Source organism: Amblyomma mixtum, chromosome 6 (genome assembly GCF_055824585.1).
Source record: "Amblyomma mixtum isolate Tamu chromosome 6, ASM5582458v1, whole genome shotgun sequence".
Classification (NCBI taxonomy): domain Eukaryota; kingdom Metazoa; phylum Arthropoda; class Arachnida; order Ixodida; family Ixodidae; genus Amblyomma; species Amblyomma mixtum.
Window position 1 is genome coordinate 11708716 of NC_143017.1, and position 27539 is coordinate 11736254.

The window sequence follows — 27539 nt, forward strand, 5'->3', positions numbered from 1 at the left end:
CCCTGTTATGTGTGTTGACGTGCTCGTAAAGGGCGAGCCAGTCGTCCACATCAACGTCATCTGTCCCGCATAATATGTCTGATTCTCGGTGGGGCGGGGGGGCACAACGATGGCTGGCGTTGCTAGCAGAGATGTAACGGATCCGGTAGACGTAGTGGCGGCAACTACGGAATTCCATCTTGGGTCTGGGACCGAATTTGGTAACCTCCACCAAATGCTAAATAATGGCTGTATGGAGCAGAAGTAATCTGCTGGGAGAGGATCGAGGACTTGGGTCAGTTGAACAGCACACAAGCACGCATGCACCACAGCGCCAGCTTCGTTCAAACCACTTTGCCGTCCCTTCAGCGTCCATGGCAATAGATACGGCAACACTGCAGTTTTTCAGTTTTAACAATTTCGAGTCTTGCTTCCTCGCTTTTTTCCTTGAAAAAAAGACAGGTAACTCACTTACCATATTCATCAGTAAGTGCAGAAAATAAAAACGTTAGAGACCACTCCGGCGACACGCATTGGAGAATGTGAAAGTACAGACGCCGCTTCCACACTCGTCGCCTAAAGTGCCGTCTATGACTGCAAACGCGTCAATGTGCACGCAACCAAAAAACGCGGTACCGCATTATTCGGCTGATACGCAATGAACGCATGCATTCGTCGGTTGCAAGACAACGACTGACGCAAGCCGGAAGCGCCCGAAGGGGAGGCGACGCGCATGAACTATTTAGCAGACTCTTCCACCGCGCCACCGCTCACCCCATCAAATGGTCCGGGTACTGCCTCTCAGAGGCAGCGATCCGTCAATACATATCTTCAACATATACTGCCCTCCGCATAAGCCGGGCGGAACTTTCAGTGAAATCTTCCTTCGCGCGATCAAAATAGCAGCCAAAGAGCTGGTATGATCGTTGGAGACTTTAATGCTCCCAGCCCTCACTGGGGCTATCAATTCGAAAAAGTAAGAGGACGTAAGCTGGAGGAGCTCATCTCCACACCACGCCTCACGTTGCTCCCGGACCCGGCGTATCCCCCTCGAGTGGGGAACTCGGCAACCCGCGACGCATGTCCTGACCTTTCTCTCGTTAAAAATGCTAGAGGGGCTGTCTGGGAGAACATGGGAGATTCTCTAGGCAGCGATCACTTCCGTCTCCGGATTACACTCGTGGCAAAGGCAGCGCGCAAAAAATGGGGTCAGGCCAAGCTGACGGACTGGCACAAATTCCGAAATCACGCTATCTTTCCCGTACTCTTTTCCGGCGGCTACGCGGAGTGGGGTAACCCCATACACAACATTCAGAAACAACACGGCACAACACTACAAACCACCGAAGAGATCCCCGCAGTGACCTCTCACCGCCTGCATCTGTGGGATGCGCGCCTGAGCTTAACTAAAAATGGAAAAAGCAGAAAACTAATCGCGAACTACGCGCCCGCATAGCCAACCTCAGCAGAGCAGACTGCAGCGTATGCTGCCGAACTCTCAGATTCAATTTGGATAGCTCGCTGGGACGCCGCAGCTCATCGGATGAGCTAGAAGGGTACGTGGCGTCTCTTTAGCAGTGTCATCTACCCCTCCAAATATGAGAGGAGACGCAAAAGCAGCTCCGGCGGGCTCTGCATGGGTATCAAGGTACGACGGCGCAACTTGCGGACACTCTGTGCGACAGATATCTCTGTCGTAAGGAAGACCCGACTTGGCCTGAGTACATGTACTCTGGCAGGCCTAATGAAACGCTCGATGCTCCTTTTGAGTTGCACTACCTTAAGGCGGCCGTAGCAAAAATGCGTCGGGGTACGGCTCCGCGACGCGTATTGCCAAACCATATCCCGTAGATGCACTCGAGCAGACGACTCCCAGAAGTGCGATCACGTGACATAACATCACTTCCGTCGACAGCGAAAATGGCTGCTTCGTGTGTGGCCTCGGCGGCCGCGGTCTTTTCGCGCCGTTGTAAACAAGTGGTTCCAAGAACAAGGGGTCTACGCAAGCCTTCTTCGTTGGATCCTGCTAATTGCCTGTGAATGCTTAAACTGCGTAGATTCCAAGGACGTATGCAAGCCACGCCGTTGGATGCTCGATATGCGTGGTCCAACGGTCTTCAAACCGTCGAAAAACCCATGCTGTTGCGATGTCACGAAGCGTTTATTCGGAGCTGTTTGTGGTCGTCGGAAGCGTTCTTAATTCCTCCAAGGATCATTATGGAGAGCTGCGAGTAAGAGTTGCTTACAGTGAATTTCCTGTGCCTGCATAAGCTGCACGGCACAGTGAGAAATGTCCGCGTAGTGAGTGATTGCGGTCGGAGCAAGTGCTTGTCCGTCAAGGCAGAGATATGCGCACGTGTGAAGGCTCACTACGCACGCAGTTTTTTCCGACTGCTGAAATGAACTCGGCGTTGTGCAGCTAGCCGCATTGGTTCCATTGGCTGCAGTGACTGTGACCGAAACAAGCGTTCTTGTACGACGTTGTTTCTGCTGTGTGTCCATCACCGATATTGATCGCGGTTCGTGTAGGTTGCTTGAAAACTGCCGTGTGTGCGACGTGGCACGATTTTGGCTGCACGGCCGTCGACTGCTTTCTTCCGCGATAACAGAAGCGTATGAAAACATCGATGTGTAGTGCAACAGCCTCTTTCGGAGGGCCGTCTTTTTTCTATTTCCTGCCGCCTATGCGGACCTATGCCTGCAAAAATGTATGCGTGAGGAATTGGCGACAACAAAAAACTTCTCTGCATGATGGTGGGCTGAGCCAGATGAGTAGTTTTCTGTTTAGGTTGTGCCAACATGGTGTGCTCTGTTTAAAAAGTGCTAACTTAGCGTTGTGGGCTACAGAAAAGCGCCTGTGAGGTTATAGAGGCTATAATATAAGCAAGCGACACTGTCATTTTAATTTTAAGCAGCTTAATTCATTTTGTACAAGAGCAATCTGTGCCACCATGTGAGCCGCCAAGCATTGACAATAATGTTGGCACCAGTGCTTTGCAAGCAGCAAGTGTGTGGCAGTTCGTGGGTTAACACAAAATTCTGTGCAAACAGTGCGACAACCAGTATGATGGCAATTCCAGTGTGTAACAAAGATACATGTTTCAAGCAGTGTTTGTCTTATGTATTCAAATCTAAAAACTTTTAACAATCTTTGCACTCTGCATATTTGTGCGACAAGAACACATGCGACAATGGGCACGGTCTCATAACCGAGTTTCCATGTTAACGAGGCATAAGTGAATTGAAAATGTTTTGTCCTCAGAAATACTGTCCAAAATTTGAATCCATATTAATGGGGCTTATACTAACTATACCTTATACATGAAATTATGGTTATTTTACATTCTGATTATGACCACGAATTATGCGGTTATTTAACGAGGTGACTGTCTTTGCAAATTAAGAAAGCTGATCAGAACAGTGTGTTGTACGGTACAGCAGTTTGGCGGTTGAAGAATAACGGTTGGCTTTGCCTGAGGCGACTTTGAAACTGCAGATAGAAAAATGAGCCCTTTGGAGCTTACAAACCTATGCTGGGAACAAAGACAACAGGAAAGGACAAACCACACCACTGCACAGAGTAGCCTTTCTTGTCTGTCGTGGGTTCAGTGCCCACTGCCGCCGGATACCTACCAGTGATATTTTGGGTACAAGCTTCCCTGGTTTGGTGCTCGGCTTATTCAGGGTGAAATGCTTGAGAAATGGGTCTTTGACTCCACCTTGAGCAAACGAAAAATACCTTGTGTCGTGGCGCCTTTTGGCCGCAGATGCCATTGTGCCATAAACATTCACTATCATCATCACGTAACTGCCACAAATTAAAGGGCACGGAGTTTACCATAAGTGAAGATTTTTCGCCTCGTGTTCGCGAAATCAGAAAAATGCTATGGAAATACGGGAAACCAAAAAAAGATTGCGGTGAAAAAGTGTCACTGGTTTTGCGACAAACTAAAGATAAACGTTGAATTGTACTTTTGGGACAACGAAAAATGTGAAGTGTCACCAATGGCAGCTCATCCGGTTACACCTTTACTAACCGAGACAAAAAACCAAAACACAAGTACACAGGCTCTATGCTCGCACCGTCCACAACGTCCCAAATAACTTTCGTGAACATTAATGCGCGTAGTATTATCAATAAGCTCGGTCCCTTGGAATCTTTATTATTAGGTTTAAAGCCAGAATTCATGGCTATAACATAAACTATAACAAGTAATTCCCCCCAATTACTCCATAGCACGTAAGGACAGGCTGACGCGAGGCGAAGGCGTGGCATTAGGGATAAGAAAAGATATACATTTCCTTACCTTACCGGAAGTTGAGGGGGTAGAAGCAATTTTTTGCAAACTCTGCTTTTATGATTCTGCAATCGTTGTGGTTTGCGTCTATCTTAGTCCTTGTTCTGACCCTATCATACTTCATTCATTGTATACGTATATGCAACATCATGTTAAGTGGGCGAAACTAATACGTTTAGGGGATTCAATCTTCCTGATATTAACTGGAATACACTGCACCATACTTCACCTTGCGCTGATGTTGTTAATATAATACTTTCTTTTGAGCTCTCGCAAATTGTAACAGAATCCACACGTGTGCGACGAACCAGCTCTAACGTTTTAGATTTAGTTTCCCTGAGTAGTCACTTCTCCTGTCGAGAAACAAAGGTTGAAATTTTAAATGGCCGGTCTGATCACAAACTTGTAATGTGTTCTGTCCCGCACCACTATACTGCCCCTTGTTTTCCAGCTACAATAACGTACCCAGACTACAACCGAGCTGACGACACTCCCATACTTGATACTTTATCACACGAACTAACGCTATTTCAGCAACTCTCAGATGACATAAATACTGACATAGAAACATTGTGGCAGAGATTCAAAAACGTTGTGTCATATTGTGTTACTAATTATGTGCCTACCAAGACTAAGAGAATACGCAAACGTAATCCATGGATAACTCAAACCTGATTCATGCGAAGCGAAAAATTCGACGGCTGAAAAAAGTGCAGAAACGCCATCCATCACCAAAAACAATTGAAAAATCAAACTCGGCCCTCCCTGATTTAAAAACCAAAATAAAAACCGCTAAAATATTTTACTTTACTAATACGATGACTCGTTTATTAAAAGACGCTCCCCAAAAGTTCTGGCGTCACCTGAACCCTAAATCACAAAAAGAAAACCAAGCTTCTCCAGAGGAAAACAGAAGTATTGCAACCACGCTGAATAGCTACTTTACTTCTATTTTTACTAGAGACAACGGAATTAAGCCTCGTATTAGTTACTGCTCAGGAAATAATTTAGAACCTCTTACTGTAACAGTAGCAGGAGTCTTAAACCTCTTATTAAGCTTGGACACAAAGAAGGGTCAGGACCTGATGGAATCTCTAACATTTTCTTGCGTAGATATGCCGAATGGGTAGCAAAATATTTCGCAATACTTTTTAACAAGTCATTGTCATCGCACAGCATTCCTAAAGAATGAAAAATAGCTAAAGTGACACCTATACACAAAAGAGGAAGCAAATCAGATCCCTCAATATCAGACCAATTTCACTAACAAGCACTGTATGCAAGTTACTAGAGCACATTATCTTAAAGCACATAACAACCTACTTAGAGGAAATTCAAATTTTAACACCTTTTCAGCACTGCTTTCGGAAAGGAGTTTCTACAGTCACACAACTAATCGAACTTACGCATGACATATCCTTCGCTATTGATCAGCAGAAACAATTCGATCTCATTTTCTTAGACTTTCGACAGCTTTCGACCGTGTATCACATTCGAAACTTATTATGAAGCTTAATGCAACCCTTGGAGCTGGCCCTATAGTAGATTGGATCGTTGATTATTTTACTGGCCATCCTCAATTTGTCGAAATTAAGAATGCTAAGTCCGAAACAGCTAATGTTTCATCCGGTGTGTCAAAAGGAAGTGTTCTTGGCCCAGTATTAATTTAATTTTTATAAACGACTTACCTACTAGTATGTCTCACAATATTAAACTCTCTGACGATGACTGTGTACTTTACCAGGAAATTAACTGCGTCAATGACCATATAGCTTTAAATAACGCTTTAACAGCAGTGACCAAGTGGTGTGAAGAATGGCAGATGACAATTAATGTTAAAAAATCAGTTTCTTTATCCGTAACCAGAAAGATAAACCAATAAAATTTCCAGTACACATTAAAGAACATTCCTCTTGGTTCAGTGTCCGAATATAGATATTTAGGCATATTACTGACCTCTGACCTCAGATGGGATTCTCATGTTAACAATGACACATCAACCGCCATAAAACAGTCATTTTTCATTAACAGACACCTCAAACTAGCACCATCAGAAACAAAGCTCCTTGCGTTTAAAAAATATGTCAGACCAATTCTGTGTTGTGTTGCGTTTAATGGCGCATAAGCGACTAAGGCTATCATGCGCCAAGTTAAGGTATAAAAAATTGTTTCGTATAGGATGTTATACAAAAGACTAAATGAACGGCGGTGTAAAGGGCCTAAAAATTTAATTCATGGAACCTAGAAAAATATGAGAAAAAATTTAGAAGTGACTTATGGTAAAAGCTTTAAAGAGGGTCGGTAACCTGAGCAGCCATCCTTGGCTGTGCAAGGATCTCGAGGTGCCCAACCGATGGAATAGGGACCTCAGCCGTCTTCTCAGGAGTGAGAAAGTGGCTGAGGTGTATTAGAGTTAAAACAGACCAGCGGGTTAAACACATTTAGAGACACTTAAGGAATCCTGATTCTTTAAGAAAGCTAAAAACATGTGATATATCAGCAAATGCATTATCTCCTAAAAGCAATGTAGGATGAAAAGGGATGTATTCGTTATAAAATTTAGTAAAGTACTTTCTCCTTAGTTTTTCCAATTTCATACAAGATAATAAAATATGGTTAATTGTAACTTCAACTCCGCATTCTTCGCAGAAAGGTTGCTCTTTTTTTGTCAGTAGGAAATTGTGTGTCAGGTGCGTGTGTCCTATACGAACACGACAAATAATGACTTCTTTGAAGCGTTCTTGGTGGGTGCAGGATTTCCATGCTCCTAAAACTGGTTTTACGAAGTGTAGTTTGTTGTTGGCCTCATTGTCCCAGGCAGACTGCCATTTTTTCTTTATTTCACAAAGTACCGAGTTCATGCAATCTTTAAAGGGAATATCTAGTTTCATTATTTGCTTGCCACGAGCCTGCGCAGCGCAGAGGTCTGCTCTCTCGTTGCCTTTAATTCCGACGTGACTCGGCACCGAACAAAGTTTTGTTTTTTCCTTGAGCTATGGCTTTTGCTATGTTGTGTATGATGTCATCGAGCATCGGGGTAATTGCATTTCTAGAATGGAGAGCTGTAAGTAAACTAAGGGAGTTTGTGTAAATTACACTGTTTCTGAGGTTTTCATTTAATACTTTTTTTACGGCTAAGCCTACAGCATAATATTCGGCTGTGAAAATTGATGCGCACTGTGGAAGTCTGATTATTTCTTTCTCATGTCCCCGTACTACTGTTCTTCCTACGTAGGCATCTGTTTTTGAACCGCCCGTATAAAAGTCCGTAAAACCATTGTATTTTACCTCGAGTGCGAGAAATTCTTGTACTATATGTTGTTGTGGGGTTTGCATTTTGTGAAACTGTGTAAGAGTGAGTGTCGCATATTGCAGGAAAGTTGTACCATGGAGGTAGTGGCTCTCCTCTGAGCGCAATGATAGGTAATGTGTTCAGTACGTCAAGACTCTGGCACATCTCTTCAAAACGCAGGAGGAGTGGCCTGGTAGCTTGTGGTTTGTTATTAAAGGTTGTTCTGGATGGACACTTTGTAACTATTTTGTAACAGATATGTTTCGGTAGGGAACGGATTTGTAGAATGTATGAGCATGTGAGCATGATTTGTCTGTCTGTAAGTGACGGTTCGTTACTTTCAACATAAAGACTGGTTATAGGCGACGTCCTCTAAGCACCAGTTGAAAGACGTAAACCTAAATTGTGCACTGGGTCAAGTCGCTTCAAGTAGGATGGCCTTGCTGAACCATAAACTATACTACCATAGTCTAATGAGGATCGTACCACAGAGCGATAAATTTTCAGAAGGCCTGCCCTGTCAGAACCCCAGTGTTTATGCGAAAGGACTTTGAGTATGTTCAGTGATCGGGAAGGTTTCTTTTTTAACGCGTTAATATGAGGCAGGAAAGTCAGTTTTCTGTCAAATGTAAAGCCTAAAAATTTATGTTCATTTTTACGGGTAAATCTATTTCGTTCAGGTGTAGGGTGGGGTCTGCCTGTAAGCCTGGTTTGAGTGAAAATGGAATGGCCACTGTTTTCTGTGGAGAAAACCGGAAACCATTTCTGTCTGCCCATGTTGTCAGTTTATTTATGTCAGCTGTATTTGTCTTTCACATGTTGATATGTTGGAGGATGTGTAAGCTACCTGGAGGTCGTCTACATAAAGTGAATACATAACGGTCTTTGGTATTATTTTGTTAAGAGAATTCATTTTTACAATAAAAAGAGTTGTGCTTAAAATACATTCTTGAGGCACTCCATTTTCCTGAATAAAACCCCTCGAACGTTTTGAGCCTAGACGGACATTAAATGAACGGTTAGATAAAAGTCTTTAATGGAGTTCAGCATTCTGCCACGGATGCCAAGTTCAGCTAAGTCTTGAAGAATCCCGAATCTCCAAGTTGTGAACGTCTCTGTGTCTCTTTCTTAGTCCCTTGTTTGTTTTTTTGCGCTGAATTCTATTTAACTTGTATCATATGCTTTTTCTAAATCGAAAAAGACTGCAAGACAGTGTTGTTTGTGTATAAAAGCTTCTCTGGCTGTATTTTCGAGACGGATTAGGTGATCTGTAGTGGAGCATCCCTTTTTAAAACCACACTGATGAATATCAAGAAGTTCACAGGATTGAAGAACAAAGGTTAGTCGTATATTTAGGACACTTTCGAAGCATTTGGCGAGGCAACTAGGTTTGAGAAACGGTACAATAATAGCTTTTTTCCAGGCCTCAGGTACTTTGCCTGATATCCACACTATGTTAAAGAACCTTAAAAGTGCCTCTACGGCAGGTTGTGAGAGTTGGGCCAACATTTCATAGTGTATTTGGTCGGGTCCTGGAGCAGTTTTTTTTGTCAGTACACAGCACTGTATAAAGGCGAAAGCCTTTAATGTCTCATCGTTGTAAGCAGCAGTTGTCGACAGAAGTGTCACGCTTTTCAGTTGGTCAAAATGGTCGTGACGTCACAGTGCGCCAATTTCAAACGGGGCCAATTGTACTTTGCCTAGTAACCATGCAACCAATTGAAGGGATCATATAGTGATGCTCCAAGAAAGTGGGACTGAGCTTAGTTAATTGCCCAATTACCCAATTAGCCTAATTAACTTTTCTAGTCAGGCCATATAAATAAATAAAATCGAGTAGGAAATTGGTCGAGCTCGGGAATCGAACCCCGGTCTTCGGAGTGCGAGACGAGCATGGTATCCACTCCGCCATGCCAGCTCGATGATTTGAAATGAACAAAGGCGCGTCTAGTGAATACGATGTCTTCGCTCACTGCCATCCTCCTCCCTTCCCTTCCGGCGAGGTTTAGGTGTCCACCGAGATATGAGAGATAGATAGATTTCCTTTCCTCAAAAACCAATTTACCGACGAGCGAGGCGTAGAAGCGAATGGGCGATGGCGTTCTATGGACTCCCTGGCAGCGTTGCAAGACGCTATCGCGTTCCACTCTTAGCGGCGAAGCTTAACCTCTTAACCACACATCAGTGACCGCAATTTAGGTCAAAAAAGTGCATCCCCCCCTCCTGAATTTTGACGGGTGTCCACCGAGATATGTGAGACAGTTACTGCCTAATTTCCTTTCCTCAAATACAATTTTCATTTTCTTCATTACGGGCCATCTTTGTCTTTCTTCTGTCACTCCCACTTTCTCCCTTCCTCTACGGGGCGGTTCAGGTGTCCACCGAGATGACAGAGAATTACTGCGCCATTTCCTTTCCTCAAAAAGCGTTGCGTTCAGACGGCAAGGCATCGCGCCGAACGGGTGGTGGCGTTCCGTGGCAGCGCTACAACACGCTGTCGCGTTCCACTCTAAAGGCGAAGCTTAAGCGGCACTAATTAGCAGTTAATTAGTATCCATGCATTAATCAGTAATTATCCAATAATTAGTCATTTGTCATCACTTAGTAATTAGTACTCAATTACATGTGACGCCACCAGTGCCACAGAAGCAGCCAAAGTGGTGCGGAAAACGCTTTCGCCTCTACGCACTTTAGACAGTCAAAGTGCCCCCTCAATTTATTTCTTAGAGGGTAATCGCACTGTTTGCACCTCCACTAGTTGGAAGTCTTTGTTTTTCGGCTGTGTTTTTGTGTTTTAAAAAAGACTTCGCACATTATGATGAACTTGAAACTACAGCGAAATGTTTCCCTAATATGTCTGCCTGTTCCCCTATGCTTGTTTGTGTGCCAGGTGTTGTCAATAAAGGGATTGTGAATGGTGAAAAGTTGCCATTTAATTTTCGCACATATTTCCACATTTTTTTAGATGTGATGTGTCTATTTATAGAAGAGACGTAAGTCTGCCATGATTTCTTCTCGACACTACGACGGACGTACCGAGCTTTAGCTTTTGTCTTTTTAAAATTTAAGAGGTTTTCATGTGTCGGATACCTTCGGAATACCCCAAGCTCGGTTTTGTTTTTTGCTTCCTTACAGTCTTTTGTCCACCATACTTTATGGTTTGTTCGCATCACTCCTGACGACTGAGGAATAGCTGTGTGTGCGGCAGTTGTGATAAAATTAGTGAACTTTCCATTTATTTGGTCGATGATGAGATTTTCTAAAACTATATTTTCTAAAGTTGCCTTTGCTCGGCGAGGTGAAGCTTCCAGCGCCGTGGCCTTGTGGGGATTATTTCCGGTGGGGATGTTAAAGTGATTAGTATAGGGAGGTGATCGCTGCCATATGCGTTGTCAATGACGTCCCAGTTAAAATCGTTAAAAACAGAAGGTGAACTAAAAGACAAATCTAAACAGGTCATTTTCTCTGAGGCAGGGGAGCAGTATGTGGCTTTTTCTGTATTTAAAAGGCATACACGATTTGTGAGGATAAAATCTTCGATTATTTGACCCCTAGAGTCACAGCGCTCACTTCCCCAAAAAAGGGAGTGAGCGTTCAAATCCCCGACTACTAGATATGGTTCTGGAAGTTCATCAATGAGGCTTTATAGATCGTGGACTGTTAGTGTAAGATGTGGAGCAATGTATACAGAACCGATAGAAATTGTTTTATAGCTCACGACACTGACCGCAACGGCTTCAAGTTTTGTTCTGAGTTTGATTTCCAGAGCAGGAATGCAGATTTGTACGATAATCGCCACGCCTCCAGAGAGTCTATTTGCCTGCTCACGATTGCGTCTAAAAGTTTTATAGTGTTGCAGGATGTTCATATGTTGTGGACCTAGATTGGTTTCCTGGAGACATAAGGCTACTGGTGACATTGACCCTAAAATATTTTTTTATGTCCTCGTAATTTCTCAATATCACTTTACAGTTCTACTGAACTATAAAAGCCATGTTTATGTTTTGGGGTAGGAACGACAAGGGGTTTGCTTATGTTCTGGGGCCGTTATGACGACCCTGTCTTTTTTCCGCTCAAGAGAGCTGTTGCGCCGCTGTAAGGCAGGCGGGCTGGGAGTTACGTCCATCACCTCGCAAGAGATGCTGGACGACCACGGAGAAGCCGCGGGTGTGTAGGTGTCAGGCCTCCTCCGACGGGGGGAAGTCCTGCGGGATGCTGACCCGTGGGCCGGCATTCCCTGCTTTGGAGTTGGCAGAGCAGCCTTCGCTGTCCCTGCCTGGGGCGTGGATGGCCCTGCCAAAGGCTCGATGGAAGTGGCCTCAGCAGGTGCCGGAGTGTTGTGTGGAGCTACGCCCCTGCGCACCACATCAGAGAAGTTTGGTTTTGCTGTGAAGGAGAATGTATTGGTATGCGCAAAATGCCCTCTCGCTTCTTTGAATGAAATGTTTTGTTTGGTCTTTATGGTAATAATTTCTTCCTCCTTTTTCCAGGACGGACACGCAATGAAGTATGCAGCGCGGTCTCCTTCGCAGTTTGCACAGCGTAGTGCTGTGTCACATTCCTCACTGGCGGTCCTTTGAAGCGCATTTCGCGCAGGTTTTGCGGCCGCGGCAGCTCTGTGAGCCATGACCAAACCTCTGACAATTTAAACAGCGACGAGGATTGGGCATGTAGTGCCTGACGTTCACTTTCAAGTATCCGACATCGATTGTTTAGGGCAAGCTGCTGGTGTTAAATGTGAGGACCATGTGTTTGGTGTCTATTTCCTTGTTATCCTTGCGGAATTTGATCCTGTGGACATCAATTACATTTTGTTCGGATAGTCCTTGAAGCATTTCAGTTTCTGTTAGGTGGATAAAGTCAGCCTCTGAGATCACGCCTTTGACTGTGCTGAGGGATCGGTGGGGAGACACGGAGACAGAATTGTGCCCTATGGAATCGATGTTCGAAAGTTTTGAGCACTGGATGCTCTCGCGTAGTTGAAGGAGTAGGTCGGCGCTGGCCATTTCTGGTACCTTATAGCCAGGCCCTAAGGTATCTGTTAAACATTTGGTGACAATGAATGGGGATATGATTCGTGCTAGTTTTTTTTCACAGTTGCTGTGTATTACGTGAAACTTTGTGAAAGACGGTTTCTTTTTTGCGAAAAGGTCTGCTGCCTCGTTCCGCCCTCTTTTGAGAGAGCGATCAGGTTTGGACAGGGGGGGAGCCAAAAAATTTAGTTTCTTCGGTCATGGTGCTAGCCACCCACCATGGAGTCCAACAAGGGGACGCGACAAGAACTTGAAAGCAAGCCATGCCCACGCCAGCTGCACACCTTAACTAGAACCAAATATGACGCAACTCAGGTTAGTTGGCCACACAAGGTTAACCCTCGCCGCCAGGAAAAAAAGGAGAACCAAGAAGACAGGAGGATACAGAAAAGTTGTAAGAAAGGAGATAGGACAGTGAAAGATGGAGAGGAGAACAGGAAAAGGCGACTGCCGATTTCCCCCGGTCGGGTCAGGCCGGAGGTGCCGTCTACAGGAAGCTGGGGCCAAAGTGGTGTGTTGCCTCCGCCGAGGGGCCTTAAGGGTCCAAACGATCGGCACCGCCTCAACCAGCAGGATCACCTCTTCCCCGGACGCGGCGATGCCACGCACGGCTAGGCGCGGATGCTCGGGTCCGTGGTGACGCAGTGCTCACCATCATCCCCCTGCAGGGAAGTCCCTGCGGATGCTCAGGTTAACCCCGTGGTGTCCCCACTCACCAACGTCTGCATGCTGCAGACGCCCCCCCCCCCCCCCCTGCGGGGAAGACCAATTCTAGAATATGCTAATGTTCTTTGCTTTCCTTTCACTAACAAGCTCACTAAACAAATAGAAGCAGTGCAGAGGAAGGTGGTCAGATGTATATTTAATAAACACAGGTTGTCATACTCACCAACAGAACCACCCAAACACGCAGGACTACTAACCCTTCAAAACAGAACAATACTAGCGCGCCTTAAAATCATGTACCAACTCGTACACAATCTATTAAAAGTCGACACTTCAAGATACTTATCGAAATCACAAACACGACAAACACGTAATAATCACATACACACTCTAAACGAGTTTTCATTCCTGACTGACACTTTCAAATATTCATACTTCCCTCGTGCTATGCGCGAATGGAACACCTTGAACACATCCATTGTTAGTAATCGATCGTTAAATTCCTTCAGCACACGTGTGGAAAATCAACTATTTATATCTCAGTATTTATTGAGTTCATATATGTCATTACGAAGTTATTCTTTCCGTTTGTGTTTTCACTTGTGGTATTATTTGTCCGCCAAAATCTTGTGACATGCTCCTCATTCTGGTTTATTTGTTATACGTATCTTCTAATGTATAATCTCCTGTCACATTTTTTATGTACTTCGATTAATTACCATTCCTATTTTTTGTGCCTCAGTACTTTTGAATGCCCTCCCTGTTACGATCCCTGATGGGATTGACAGTATTGAATAAATAAATAAATAAAATCATGCTGTGTCATTCTCATCCCATAGCACAGCTTCAACTTGCCGTTCTGTCCACACGACAGTACACTCAGCTCAAGCTCTGTGATACTAAGAGGAGGGAATAACAGAACAGGAACCTGTGAGTGCATACATGCATATATGTTGTGTATGCCGTGTGTGTGTCATACGCCTAATCAACTCACCTAAGGTGAAGGCCGGGAATGTAAAAATGTTTATTGTTATTTTTTTCCTTTTCTGTGTGAAATAACTGTTTTTCAAGTTAATATTTATTAACACTGCTTCTGCATAAAAAGTGAAACATTACGCGGTAAGAAATGATTGTATAGATGAAGATTCATTTTGTATTTTTGTATAATCGTCGAAACCTTTTTGCTTTCCAAGTGTCACGCCCCACCACTGTAACGGCCTCACGGCCAACAGTAATTTCAAATAATATAATAAAAATAATAAAAAAGATAGCTGCCTGCCTCATCATAGCTTGTCCCCTTTTTGTGTCCCTCAGTCGCCACCCAGCACCTATGATCCTGTTTGTGCCGTTGATATGTGCGCCATATTGTAAAATACATTTTGTATTCTTGCGCTGCTAGAGCATTTTGGCCCATTAAGTTGTGTCATCCAAACCAGCAAGGCTTTATAGGAAGCATTCCTGCTATAGCCAACTTGCTCTCACGGTTTCCAACACGCACTTGTACCTTGACTGCAATATTTCCTTGAAGCTTTTTTTCCTGGCTTTGAACAGCATGTGACAAAATCCCTCACTTGGTTTTCTCGTTCTATAACTGGGTCCAGGCTTTAACAACCAGCCGTCGGCAGATTTCCCATGCTAAGTATTACGCATCCTGCTGTTTTTTTGCAATCTCGGGCGAACCAAAGGCCTTCCTGACAAGCCTTCACTGGTGACTATAGAGTCGGCCATTCGCAATCAATATTAGCATCTTTCCTTCTTTCTTTCTTTCTTTCTTTCTTTCTTTCTTTCTTTCTTTCTTTCTTTCTTTCTTTCTTTCTTTCTTTCTTTCTTTCTTTCCTTCTTTCTTTCTTTCTTTCTTTCTCTCTTTCTTCCTTTCTTTCTTTCTTTCTTTCTTTCTTCCTTTCTTTCTTTCTTTCTTTCGTTCTTCCTTTCTTTCTTTCTTTCTTTCTTTCTTTCTTTCTTTCTTTATTCAAGACATTCCGTTACAGAAATTCAATTCAATTCACTTTATTCACCAGATATCTTTGGATGGTTTCCTGGATAAAAGCTGCTGACGCAGCTTGCCGAAGTCCAGGAAACCAATACAAGGCAAAGCGCACAGCCTGTGATAACTAGTTATAAGCCATCAGTAACTATAAATGATATTATAACATTAAATGGTAAAAACACAAAGCATAGAACAGAGGCAGTATTGTAAAAATGTCATGAAACTCCTAGCTGTACAGAGAAAAAAACAAAACGTAAGAACAAAGAGACAACTGAAGATCGCACATATTCTGTCAACGAAGCAAACACAAATAGCACACTGAGCTAAACAACACAGCAAATAATAATAACAATGGTATTAGTAGTACACAAGTATTTACAATGTTACAAAGTAGTTCCGCAGTTCCTTTCTTTTATACCCAGTGGTGTTTTGAAATGCGTTTAAGGTACTTGGAAGGTTATGAGCTAAAGACTGCAATTTATAGTTGGTACGAAAAAATGGTACGACCCATACATCCTGATTTCGCTAGTGCATTAAAGCCTGGCGTAATTCTAAGCAGGCCAAAGTAGATAACTGATTTTTGGCATGGGTAGCGGAAAAATATATTAGTTGAAGAAGTCAAAACTATTATAGATTATCTACGCGGATGATGGAATTTGCTTGGAAGGCGTTGTTTATTGGACTCGATTTTTCGAGATTTGCAACATGACGCAGAATTCTCTTTTCTATTATGAACGATTTGTTCATGTTAGTCTTTGTAGTTGTTGCCCATACTAAACTGCAATAATTTAAATGGGATTGGAACAATGCATAATAAATTCTGATTTTACATTTCAGAGGCAAAGTGTCACGGGATCGCGACAACGCACCTGTAACCGAGGAAAGTTTTTTGCTAAGATGTTCAATATGGTCATCCCAAGTCAAGTGAGATGAAAAATACACTCCTAATGTTTTGTGTTTGCTGACAATATCAATAACGGGTCCTTCAAATTTTAGTATTGCACTGTGTTGTAGATCCTTATTCTTAGCACGAAAAATTATTGCTTTGGTTTTTGCTGTATTTAATTGAAGTCGATTTAAGCGACACCAGGTTGATAATATTTCTAAAGCAACATTACACTTCTCTCTGAGACACTCAACCTCAGGGCTAGAGACAAGCAGAGTAGTGTCATCGGCATATATAATAAACTGAGTGATGTTGTCTATGTTAACAATGTCATTAATGAATACATTAAAAAGTAGGGGCCCCCGTACACTACCCTTTGGTACTCCAATGCGGATTGGTAGAAAGTTAGAAATTTCATTATGTATACCTACAGACTGAGTTCTGCTGCAAAGATAGCCTTCAATTATATAATGGCTTCCCACGGATGCCGCATGAATATAGCTTTTTGATTAGATCTTAGCAATCAAATGCTTTGCTGAAATCAAGAAACACGACAAGCGTAAAGACATTTTTCTCTATATTCTGCAAAATGTTTTCTTTCAGTGTTAGCAATGCACTTTCAGTAGACCTTCCGGTTCTGAAGCCAAATTGTGGTACTGTTAGAACATTGTTTTTATCGAAAAACTTTAATATTCGCGAAAAAATTAACTTTTCTAATCCCTTTGAAAAAACTGGAAGTACAGAAATGGGCCTGTCGTTTGAAGCGACGTTGCGGTCACCTCCTTTATGAATGACTGATACGCTGGCTCTTTTCATGGCAAGAGGACAAGTACCTGACTCGATTACCAAATTAAAAATGTGCGTTAGTACAGGGGAAAGTAAGCCTATAACGTGCTTTATTGGTTTTATTTGTAAATTGTCAATATCCAAAGCCTTACTGTTCCTTAAGCTCATGAATGTACTGCAAACTTCTGTTTCATCAGTCGGTTGTAGAAATGCACTATTAGCAGCTTGTGTAAGGCTGATCTCGTTAACGTCTGTACTGGCTCCATTCAAGCAAGAAGTGATGCTGTTCGCAAAGTGGTTATTGAAGTAATCCGCAAGAGCTTTACCTGTTATTTCATGATCATTTATGTTTATTGCTTTGGGCACGGTGCTGCCCTTATGACGGCCCAAGACGTCATTTATCACTCTCCAGGCAATATTAGGGTGCTGGCGGGTAACATTGTCAATCTGTCGTTCATAGTACGCCCCATTAGCCCTACGAAGCTCAGAGTTTAGTTCATTCCTCAGTTGTTTAAAGAATTTTAGTGTCTCTTCCGAGCGCGTGCGCGCAAATAAGTGGTAATGTCGATTTTTATTTTTTATCATGTGTATATGTTCACGCGTAATCCACGGCTTTCTTATCTTTCTCGAGCGCTTTACTGTTTCAAAAGGAAAATGCTTCTTGTAGATATGTAAAAACTGCTGAATAAAAGCATCATACGAGTCGTGTGCACTTTTTAGGCTCATAACAGATGACCAATCGTGCTTAAAAATGTCACGTTTGAAGGTTTCTAATGCGCTTTCAGAAATACGCTGCACTAAGAAAGGCTCTTTTTTATTACTCTGCTTATGTACAGCCTTTGTCAAAAGTTTGGAGCCCAGGGGGTTTTCTTTTGAGCCACACTGTGTCATTCCTATTGGATCTCTAGCGCTCCAAATTTCCTGTACATGAGAAGATTTCAGGTACTGCCTCCTGCAATAGGTAGGACTTCCATGAATGCTCCTGGAGTCCTAGTAGAAAACTTGGAAGTGAACTCCCTGGCCTCTAAACTTTTGACAAAGACTGTACCTCCCCTTGGTAGGTAAAAAAAATAAGAGAATGGTCGCCTACATCAGACGCTAACGTGCCGGCACTGTCAACATCAGCTTCAACATTAGTAATGAAAAAGTCCAATGCAGTAGGGGTGGTACATGTTACTCTAGTTGGCGTGTTGATCAAATTGACGTACCCGGAGGAGAGTAGCAGCATATTAAAATCTCTGACAAGAGCGCTTTGTTCTAAAATATTGATATTGAAATCACCGCCGCAAATTAGACGACACTTGTGTACAGAACAATACTCTAATAACTCTTCAAAAAAACTCATAAATTGCAAAAAGTTACCAGTAGGGGGACGATACAGAACACATATTATTTCATCTCTGCTTCGCACCGTCAGAACTTCATACTCTTCTGTTATCATGCTGAAATCTGTCACAATACCACATTGTTTTTGGGCAGCAATGTAGAGAGCGACGCCACCACCACGCCTATTGGTACGATTTAGGATGAAATTTTCGTATTCAGGCACTTCCAACATTTTTCAACCATCTTGGTGCCAGGTCTCGGACAACATTACGACGGTGAATCTGAAAGAAAACTGGTTCAGAAACAAAGCTATGTCGTCCTCTTTGTTGTCAGCGGAGCGAGCGTTAATATGAAGTGCTGAATCAGAGGACAGATTTCTTAGATAGATTGCGCGAGCCAAAGCAAACTCCTGATAGTCCATTGTTCCAGCTAAAGTAGCAGCCAAAAAGGGCAAGCAGTCTTAGACTGCCAAAATCTTGCTGAAATCGGCTTCACATCTTATCGGTACGATAGGAGATTTTTCAGTGCGCCTCATCTTTCTCTGACCTCGCGGATTTCAAATTTTGCTCTTACTTTTTCTTGGTAGCCATGGAAAGTAGTTTCTTTTGTGTGGGGCAGAGATGCTCATTAACATACAGGGGCTGGGTCGTTAAGTTCGATGTCATCGTTGGTCAGGCGCGTTTTCATAGCCTTCCTGAGTACAGTGTCACGCTTCGCCCCAGACCGAAACTGTAAAACAATGTTGTGCGTGTCCGAATTCCTTGTCGGTACACGATGACATTCCTCGAGGTCCGTTTCCAGGATACGTTCGCTTATTGCCGTACCAGTTTTTGAAAGAAAATCAGCAGTAGACTCACTGTCATGTTTCAGAACTCCTCTAATTTCAAGATTGTTTCGCCTCGAATACTGTTCAGAGTGAAGAAGCCGCCTTTCAACGTCCAGAATTCTGGTTTCCAGATCTTCGTGCTTCTTCTGGAGCACTTGATGTTCACTTGCAAGCTCTTTGGCTTTCGCAGTTCCTCCATCTGCCTTATTTGACAGGTCTTTGATGTCACCATGAGCAAATTCAATGCTTTCCCGCAAGGAAGCCTGTTCAGTCTTAATCTCAAGTAATTCATTTCTTACTTCCCGTTCAATGGACTCACGAAAAGTTTTCTGTTCGAGTTTCATTTCATCTTTCAGCTTTGCCAGCTCAGCTTTCATTTCTTCTCTAACTTTGGCTGAGTCCTTTGACATCCTAAATTGTGGGTGCTTTGTTGATAGGGAAACGAACACACGCGAAAAAGCAGAAAAATGAAACACTGGACGTCACTAAGACACTGCAGCGAACCTGGCAGACCCGACTACAAAACTTGAAATGCTAGTGCAGTCTGTTCACTAACCTGCAGTAACAGAAGATACGGGCGATGTGCACGCTGGCTTGTCGCCGCTGCCTAGTGGTGCCGAAGGGTTTCCAATGCTTGTTTTATAGAAGCAATGAAGTCACGTCATGGCGATGCAGCAGGTCACAGCAGAGCCGACGTTGACGGCTACCGGATAACCAGGGTGGTCAGCTTGCTTCTAGCGTTCGTTGCCACGCACGCTTCAAGCTTGATAGTCGCCGGCGCTTAGTGCGGCTGCGTTGCAAGTGGCCTGAAGTAACAGCAGAATGATACGAGCGATGTGCATGCTGGCTTGTCATGGCTGCCTATTGGGACGCGACAAAATGCCTAGGGGGACGCGACAAAAGGCAATAGACATGCCTGACAGGGCCAGGCCAAAATCCACCAGGCCAAAATTTCGGATGCTCTCGAATGTCCTGTTTGCTAATGTTATTAAGAATGCCCTAATATTTTTTTTTCTGTCAGGATAACTACATTTTGCCTACTTATAAGGCCTTACCGAAAGGCATATGCACTGCATACTGGTTCAAATAATCAGCCATTAATATGACTCACAATGTAACGTGGTCTCTCCTATTAATACTGCCCAATATAGTATATTTTCACCATAATATCCCCTTAGCTTCACTGTTTTACATGTTCCTTGCATTCAAAACCCCTGTGCAGCATCAGCAGGGTATTCTAATTACACATAGCACAAATCTAACTTTTATAAGATCATGCGATGAATTCAGACCTGGCCAGTTTGTTTTATTCTCTTAGACTATTTTTGAAGCTCCAGTGTAGCAGTACTAAAGGTAAATCTTCAAACTCCTTCGTCTCATGCAGAAACTGCAGATCTTTGACGGTAAAGGGTAAACCCTTTACTGTCACATAAACAGCTATGACTCATGGTTCCTTCCGCAATATCTTCACAAGCACTGCTGTGCCTCTGCAGTTAGCTCTTGCTACAGAATTTCGAGATTCATTTTGTTTTTGTCACGAAAGGCTGGGTTGGTTTTCACCTCACAAGACTATGCCTCTTTTCTTTTGAACTGGTCACTGCACATATCCACGTAGTAAATTACAATGTTGCTGTTATGTTTTAGGGGAATCACCTAGTGTGGGGAATGGGTGGAATGTGCTTGGGTGGAATGGGGAATATGCTTGGGTGGAAGCGTCCACCCAAGCACAGTCATATAGCTATAAAGAAAAGCTGCACAGGTTCCACATGAAACTATGTAGATAAAGGAAAATTCACCCTGGTCTGGGGCTTGAACCCGCAAGCAGTGCCTCACTGAGGCAGTCGTGCTACGGACCAATGAAACCAGGGCGGCTAGCATATGACGGGGTGAGCTTAAAGTGGGAGCGGTGTTGGCTCAATTTTTCGGGAAATCTTCAAGGTCGAAATTATTTGTTATAAGAAAGTAATTGCTGTTTAGCATCCACCCATGCGCAGACATACGGCTCCGAAAAAAAGAGCTGCAAAAACTAGCCTTTGTGGCTGTATGGCTGCGCTTGAATCCTAATGCAGTAATTACTCCCGTATTAGTGAGTAGCGAATTTATCAAAGCTCCTATTTGCAACACCATGCAAAGTTCACCGCTAAAGTGTTGTCATGTAGGACCGTGAGGTATAATAGATATTAAAATAAACTGATCTTATGAAGTCCGCAGTCACTCAGCCGCACCAGCAAACCGATACAGTGCTCTCCTATGCATAATGTGTTCACCCAGATCTTTCCTCATAATCTATGTTCAGTTATATTGCAGCATATTTGCATAATAGTTGCATTTAGGCTAATTTTCACACTGTGCACAAGCTAGGTATAGCTAGCTGGATTGGTGAAATACAAATTAATGCATTATTATGCCTATCTGAGTGAGTCGTTTCTTTGTGCTAGTCTCTTTTGCTAAGCAAGACATAGACTTTCCAACATGGCTCGTTGAGAATGGTACTTGCAGGCTTATGCATGTGAAATTCAGGATACTATTAAATGGGCTGTTGGTTCACCTTAAACCCAAAATTCGTCAACTTCAATCTGCAGCAAGGGGTGCCAGTAAAACGCACGAACCATCATTGTATTTCTGTTCTTTTTTTTCAGCATTCTTTGGCTTAACTTCAACTTTGTCTTTTCCAAGTTTCTCATACCTATCGATGCCTGAGTTAATTTCTTTCCTTGAAAATGAGACTAGCTGTGAAATAGATGCATTTTGCTGAAGATGTTGATAATTAGCAACACGAAGACCTAACGTATATATCGCCGCCAGGTGTCCCCGGGCGGCACCTAGAGGACGAAGAAGTGAGGAACTCGCGTGCTCTCGCAGCTGGGATTCTGCTTCTCTCTTTGCGGCCTGTGCCTAGCCCTCTTGATTAAGGACCCATCTGTGACATTATTAAGTGGTACAAACACCAGTTAAAGGTAAATAGCAATGCTTACTTTTGCTAGCTACTTTGGCAACTAGGGGTACATCCACAAAATGGTTTGCAACTTACCGTCAGCCAGCCTGACGTCAGGTGGCGAATTGGACATTCACTCGAAGTGAAACGTGGACAAACAAGTTGAATCAAGGGGAACTGTTTATTTATTTATTTATTATTTATTATCAATACCTCAAATGCCCCAGGAATGGGGTATTACATGAGGGATGGGCTGAATGTGTCACTAATGGAAGATTGGATGGCAGCCTTGAAGTGCAGTGGATCGGAGTGGTGCACGGAGTCGAATGGCAGGCCGTTCCAGTCTCGAGCAGTTTGCACGAAGAATGAGCGAAGATGAGCTGTAGTCTGTGCTGGGGGAGGGTAGACTGTTTTGGGATGGTTGGTACGGCTTGATAAGCGATGAGCTGGCAGGATAGCTGAAACATCAAGTTGGCTGTGATAAAATTTATGAAAGAGGCAGAGCCGAAAGATGCAACGTCTGGACTCGAGATTAGTAAGATTAGCCTCAGATTTAAGTGCAGTGACGCTGGTGTGATACGAGTAGTCCGAAAAAATAAATCTAGCTGCGCGATTCTGAACTGATTCGAGAGTGTTTGAAAGGTTAGATTGATGAGGGTCCCAGACTGAGCATGCGTACTCTAACTTCGGCCGGACAAATGTGAGGTATGTTAATGTTTTAATTGAAGCAGAAGCAAGTCGCAAGTTCCTACGAAGGAAGCCAAGAGTGCGATTGGCTTCGTTTGTTATGTTTGTTATGTGCGCTGACCAATTAAGTTTGTTAGAAAATGTGATGCCGAGATATTTATACGATTGAACAGATGCTATTTCAGATGCTTTTATTTCATACTTGAACGGTTGATAGTTTTGGCGCCGATGGAAAGAAAGCAATGACGTTTTATTAGTGTTTAAGGACATTAACCAAGTGTTGCACCAGGCTTCAACACGTTTAAGGTCGCCTTGAAGTAAGCGAGAGTCAGAGGTGTTATGGATGGGGCGGTAGATTACACAGTCGTCTGCAAATAGGCGGATATGAGAACTGATATTATTAGGCAGGTCGTTAATATAGATTAGAAAAAGCAAAGGCCCAAGCACAGTGCCTTGGGGGACACCGGAAAGGACCGGGGAGCAAGATGACGAAAGTTTATTAGCATACACAAATTGTTTCCGGTTAGTGAGAAAATTGCGTATCCAATCTAATACAAGGGGGTTAATGTGTAAGCTTGAAAGTTTAAGTAGAAGTCTTTGATGGGGAACCTTATCGAATGCCTTTTCAAAATCCAAAAAGAGAGCGTCCACCGGAATGTTTAAATCGAGATTAGAGCTTAGTCGTTAATGAATAAAGCTAGTTGAGTATCACATGATAGCCCTTTGCGAAACCCATGCTGATTAGGATGAAAAAAAGTGACAGATATCAGGAATTTTACTATGTGAGAGTAAAGCACATGCTCCATTAGTTTTGAACAAACGCTAGTTAGTGAAATGGGACGATAACTAGAACATAAAGATGGAGGACCTTTTTTCGGGACTGGAACAACCTTGCCTACTTTCCAGTCTTCCGGCACCACTCCTGATGACAATGATTGCTGGAAAATATGGCATAAAATCACACTGACAGTGTTTTTCGTATGTTTTAGTACCTTGGTGTTAATGCCATCGACACCTGCAGAAGATGAAAGCCTTAATGAGTCAATGATTTTCACAATACCGGGAGGATTAAAAGTGATCTCAGGCATAACAGTGTGATCGTAATGGGGAAAATCTGGTAAATTGTTAGCAGGTTCTTGCGTGAAAACAGAAGTAAATGCACGGTTTAGTTCTTCGGCTGTTTGACTTGCAGGAATCGGGCGATTGCAGTGATCGTGTAATTGTAATGGTTGCGAGCGTTTAGGGTTTATAGTACTCCAAAATTTTTTAGGGTCATTTTTTAACATGGTTGGCAAAACTGATGAATAGAAAATACGCTTTGTTTTGTTAGCAAGTGACTCAAACTCCTTTTCCGCAGTGTAATACTTTTTCCATGAGCATTCGTTGTTAATTCGTTTAGCAGAGCGAAAGAGTCTTTTCTTTTTGTTGTTGAGACGTTTCAGAGTGCGGTTGAACCATGGCGATGATTGTTTATCGGTTACAGTGATAGTGGGTATGTACGTCTTTATCAGCTCATGCATTTTATCCTTGAAAAGTAACCAGTTAGTCTCAGCGGAACGTTTAGAAAAGTCCTCAAGAAGCCAGACGGAAAATTCCTCAAGTGCAGTATTGATTGCGGAATAGTTTCCTTTGTCATATAATGTTATTGTTTTCATTATTGTTGGTGTACCCGGTAGATGGCAATGAAACGAACCGTTCATGATGGAATGGTCACTAAGACCTGGTAAATATGTGAGCGAAGAGAGCTTATCGGAGTCAGAGGTAAGGATCAGATCGAGTGTATTAGACGAATTGCTGCTATGACGTGTTGGTTGGGCGACTACTTGCGTTAGTCCAAAGGTTAGACACGTGTTTACGAAGTCACTTTCAATGTTATTCTTTGATAGTGTTTTGGCGAGATTAGACCAGGTAATAGCAGGAAAGTTAAAGTCTCCGAACAGCAGAATAGGTGACTGACGGTGCGTTGCAGTTACGCATTGAAGAACTGTGTGGAATTCGGCGACAAAAGAAGCGTTGGCGTCGGGGGGGGCGATAACAGGCGCCGATTATTATAGGCGGGTAAGAGGCATTGGAAATAACAAATATAATTTCTAGGGGCGATGATATTTTTAATTCGATTCATTGGAGATTTCGGTGGGCTGCTATCAGTACGCCACCCCCACGCTTGTCGATTCGATCCCGCCGGAAAATATTTAAGTCGGAAGAAAGCGAGAGAATTTCAGAGTCGGTGATTGATGATGTGAGCCATGTCTCGGTAAGAACAACAAGGTTAGACTCTGTTGTGTCAATTATATTCCTGAGAGGATCAAGTTTAGGCAAAAGGCTTCTGATATTAGTATATATAAAGGATAAGTAAGAACGGCTAGGTTTCAGACAAGTGTTGCCTACGTGTGTAAAGGGTGGGGGACAACCATCTGATTACTGCGGTCAAAAGTGTAAGTTTTCTTTCCGATGGTTAGTTTGTCATGTCTGAGTTTGAATTTAGTTTCTTCCTGTGCCTTCGCGAATTCCACAAGGCGCTTTCTAGCGGCAAGAGTACTTGGGCAGTAGTCTTCAGAAATACTCTAACTTGTGCCTTTGAGTTTTTTGGCACATGAAATAACCTTTTCTTTAACCTTAAAATGCGCAAATTTAACAATTATTGGTCGGTTTCGGTCCGCCCCAAACTTTCCCAGCCTGTGAGCTCTTTCCATATCTAGGGGAGCAAGAGTGATGTCTAACTGCTCGCTGCAGTGTTGGATAATAAGGGCCTCTGACTGCGCCCACGTTTCCCGTTCATCATCTTTATGGCCAAAAAAAACCAGGTTTGATCTGCGCGACCTGTCGTCCGAATCATCAAGTCTGCTTTTAATAGCAGCAATCTGTTCAGAGTTCTGTTCGGAGAGCGCCTGCACTTCGTTCACTTGTTTCTTTACAGCTGTTATTGATGAACAGTCGGCTTCAATTTTTGCCAGTCGGTTTTTAATTTCTTCAAATGCTTTGTCACTTTGGGAAAGTTTGACGCGGATAGCCTTCATTTCTGTGAGAAGTGAGGCTTGGCCGGCTCGGATTTCGTCCAGTGCTTCGAAAATGCCATTTTCACCGGAACGAAGGGTGGGGGGACCGGGGTTTAGCTCCATATCGCCTGATAAGATTAGTAACTGCTTTATGACATGGTAACAATCAGAGGCAATATGAATGCAACACATTGGGCTTGGCAGCACCAGTAAACCAGCATACCGCGTGCGTCGCGCAAATAAGCAGTATTGAGAATTTACCTGCAGCAAGAACAAGCATCGAAGGTGAGAAGCGGTCGTCATGGTTGGGGTGCTGCCAAGCCCATAGAGCGCGGCGGTGGCTGGTGTCGCGTTTATACATCGGTCAGGTGGGGAGGAGGTTGATCGCTGGTGAATCATCATCGGAAGTAGCGGTGATAGCCAGGGGGCGTTTCCATCCGGCGGTGGTGCCGGGCACTGGCGCAACGCTGTCGCTGACGTGGGGGTGGCGGGCGTGATGCAGTGCTGCCGCACATGTTGGGCACCGCGCCGTTCCGGCGTCCAGGCCGGCATCCATGAGGGCCTTCCGGCATCCTTCCAGTCGTCGCAGTGGGCGTCGCACCGTAAAAAGCAGATGGACACCTGCAGCAAGAACAAGCGTCGAAGGTGAGAAGCGGTCGTCATGGTTGGGGTGCTGCCAAGCCCATAGAGCGCGGCGGTGGCTGGTGTCGCGTTTATACATCGGTCAGGTGGGGAGGAGGTTGATCGCTGGTGAATCATCATCGGAAGTAGCGGTGATAGCCAGGGCGCGTTTCCATCCGGCGGTGGTGCCGGGCACTGGCGCAACGCTGTCGCTGACGTGGGGGTGGCGGGCGTGATGCAGTGCTGCCGCACATGTTGGGCACCGCGCCGTTCCGGCGTCCAGGCCGGCATCCATGAGGGCCTTCCGGCATCCTTCCAGTCGTCGCAGTGGGCGTCGCACCGTAAAAAGCAGATGGACACCTGCAGCAAGAACAAGCGTCGAAGGTGAGAAGCGGTCGTCATGGTTGGGGTGCTGCCAAGCCCATCATATACCATAGATATACCACTGTACTACGTTTTAATGATCAGCGAAAACAACTCTTAAATGCTGCTTTAAAGTTGTATCAGATAACAAGATATGTAAGCCTGTCGCACACTTAATGGCTAAAAATATAATTTCATTTTATTCTACAACATTGTAGCTCTCATAACAAAACTCTAATTTTACAAATTCTGCTTGAAATGATAGGGTTTCGCTTGAGATAACCAGAAATAACCAGATAACCAGATAACCGTATCCTGTTTTGCCGATGATACAAAGTATTATTTACCATCTTAAGCCAGGAGCCATCACTAGGTAAACCTTCCAAATAATTCCTTGCATTTCCTCGACCTTTAATATAGTTTACTGGTTCCCAAATCTCATTATTATCGCATTAATGAGGATGGCATGTGTGGACTTTTATGCAGTACATACTGGGTGCCCACTTAGATTTGACTGCACAGGCAGATTTCAGGATGCTTTGGAGTTGCACTGTTTAGGTCAGCTTGTTCTGTATATGTCAACAATGAGTCTTCTTCGACAGAACGTCCCACTCTTGTTTTCAACGCTGCACTCTGGCTTGTGCAACTGCAATGTGAGGACAGAGAAGACTGCTAGAAGAGAACTCATGTCCCACTGTCACTGTCAAGAATAAATCCATGCACTTTGGAACGAATAATGCACGTCTCGGCCCCTTTAAGCCACAGAGTTCTATTTCTATTTTGGTTTTTATAATGGCCTGAAAAACATATAAAAAATAAATCAGTATTGCTGCATTGTCAATGTTCTCTGAAATGCAG

General features: G+C 43.6%; 1 pseudogene; it reads left to right on the forward strand.

Moving 5' to 3' along the window:
• The first annotated feature begins 1111 nt into the window (after positions 1 to 1111).
• LOC149338222 (uncharacterized) overlaps positions 1112 to 27539 on the forward strand; it is a 30263-nt pseudogene continuing 3835 nt past the window's right edge.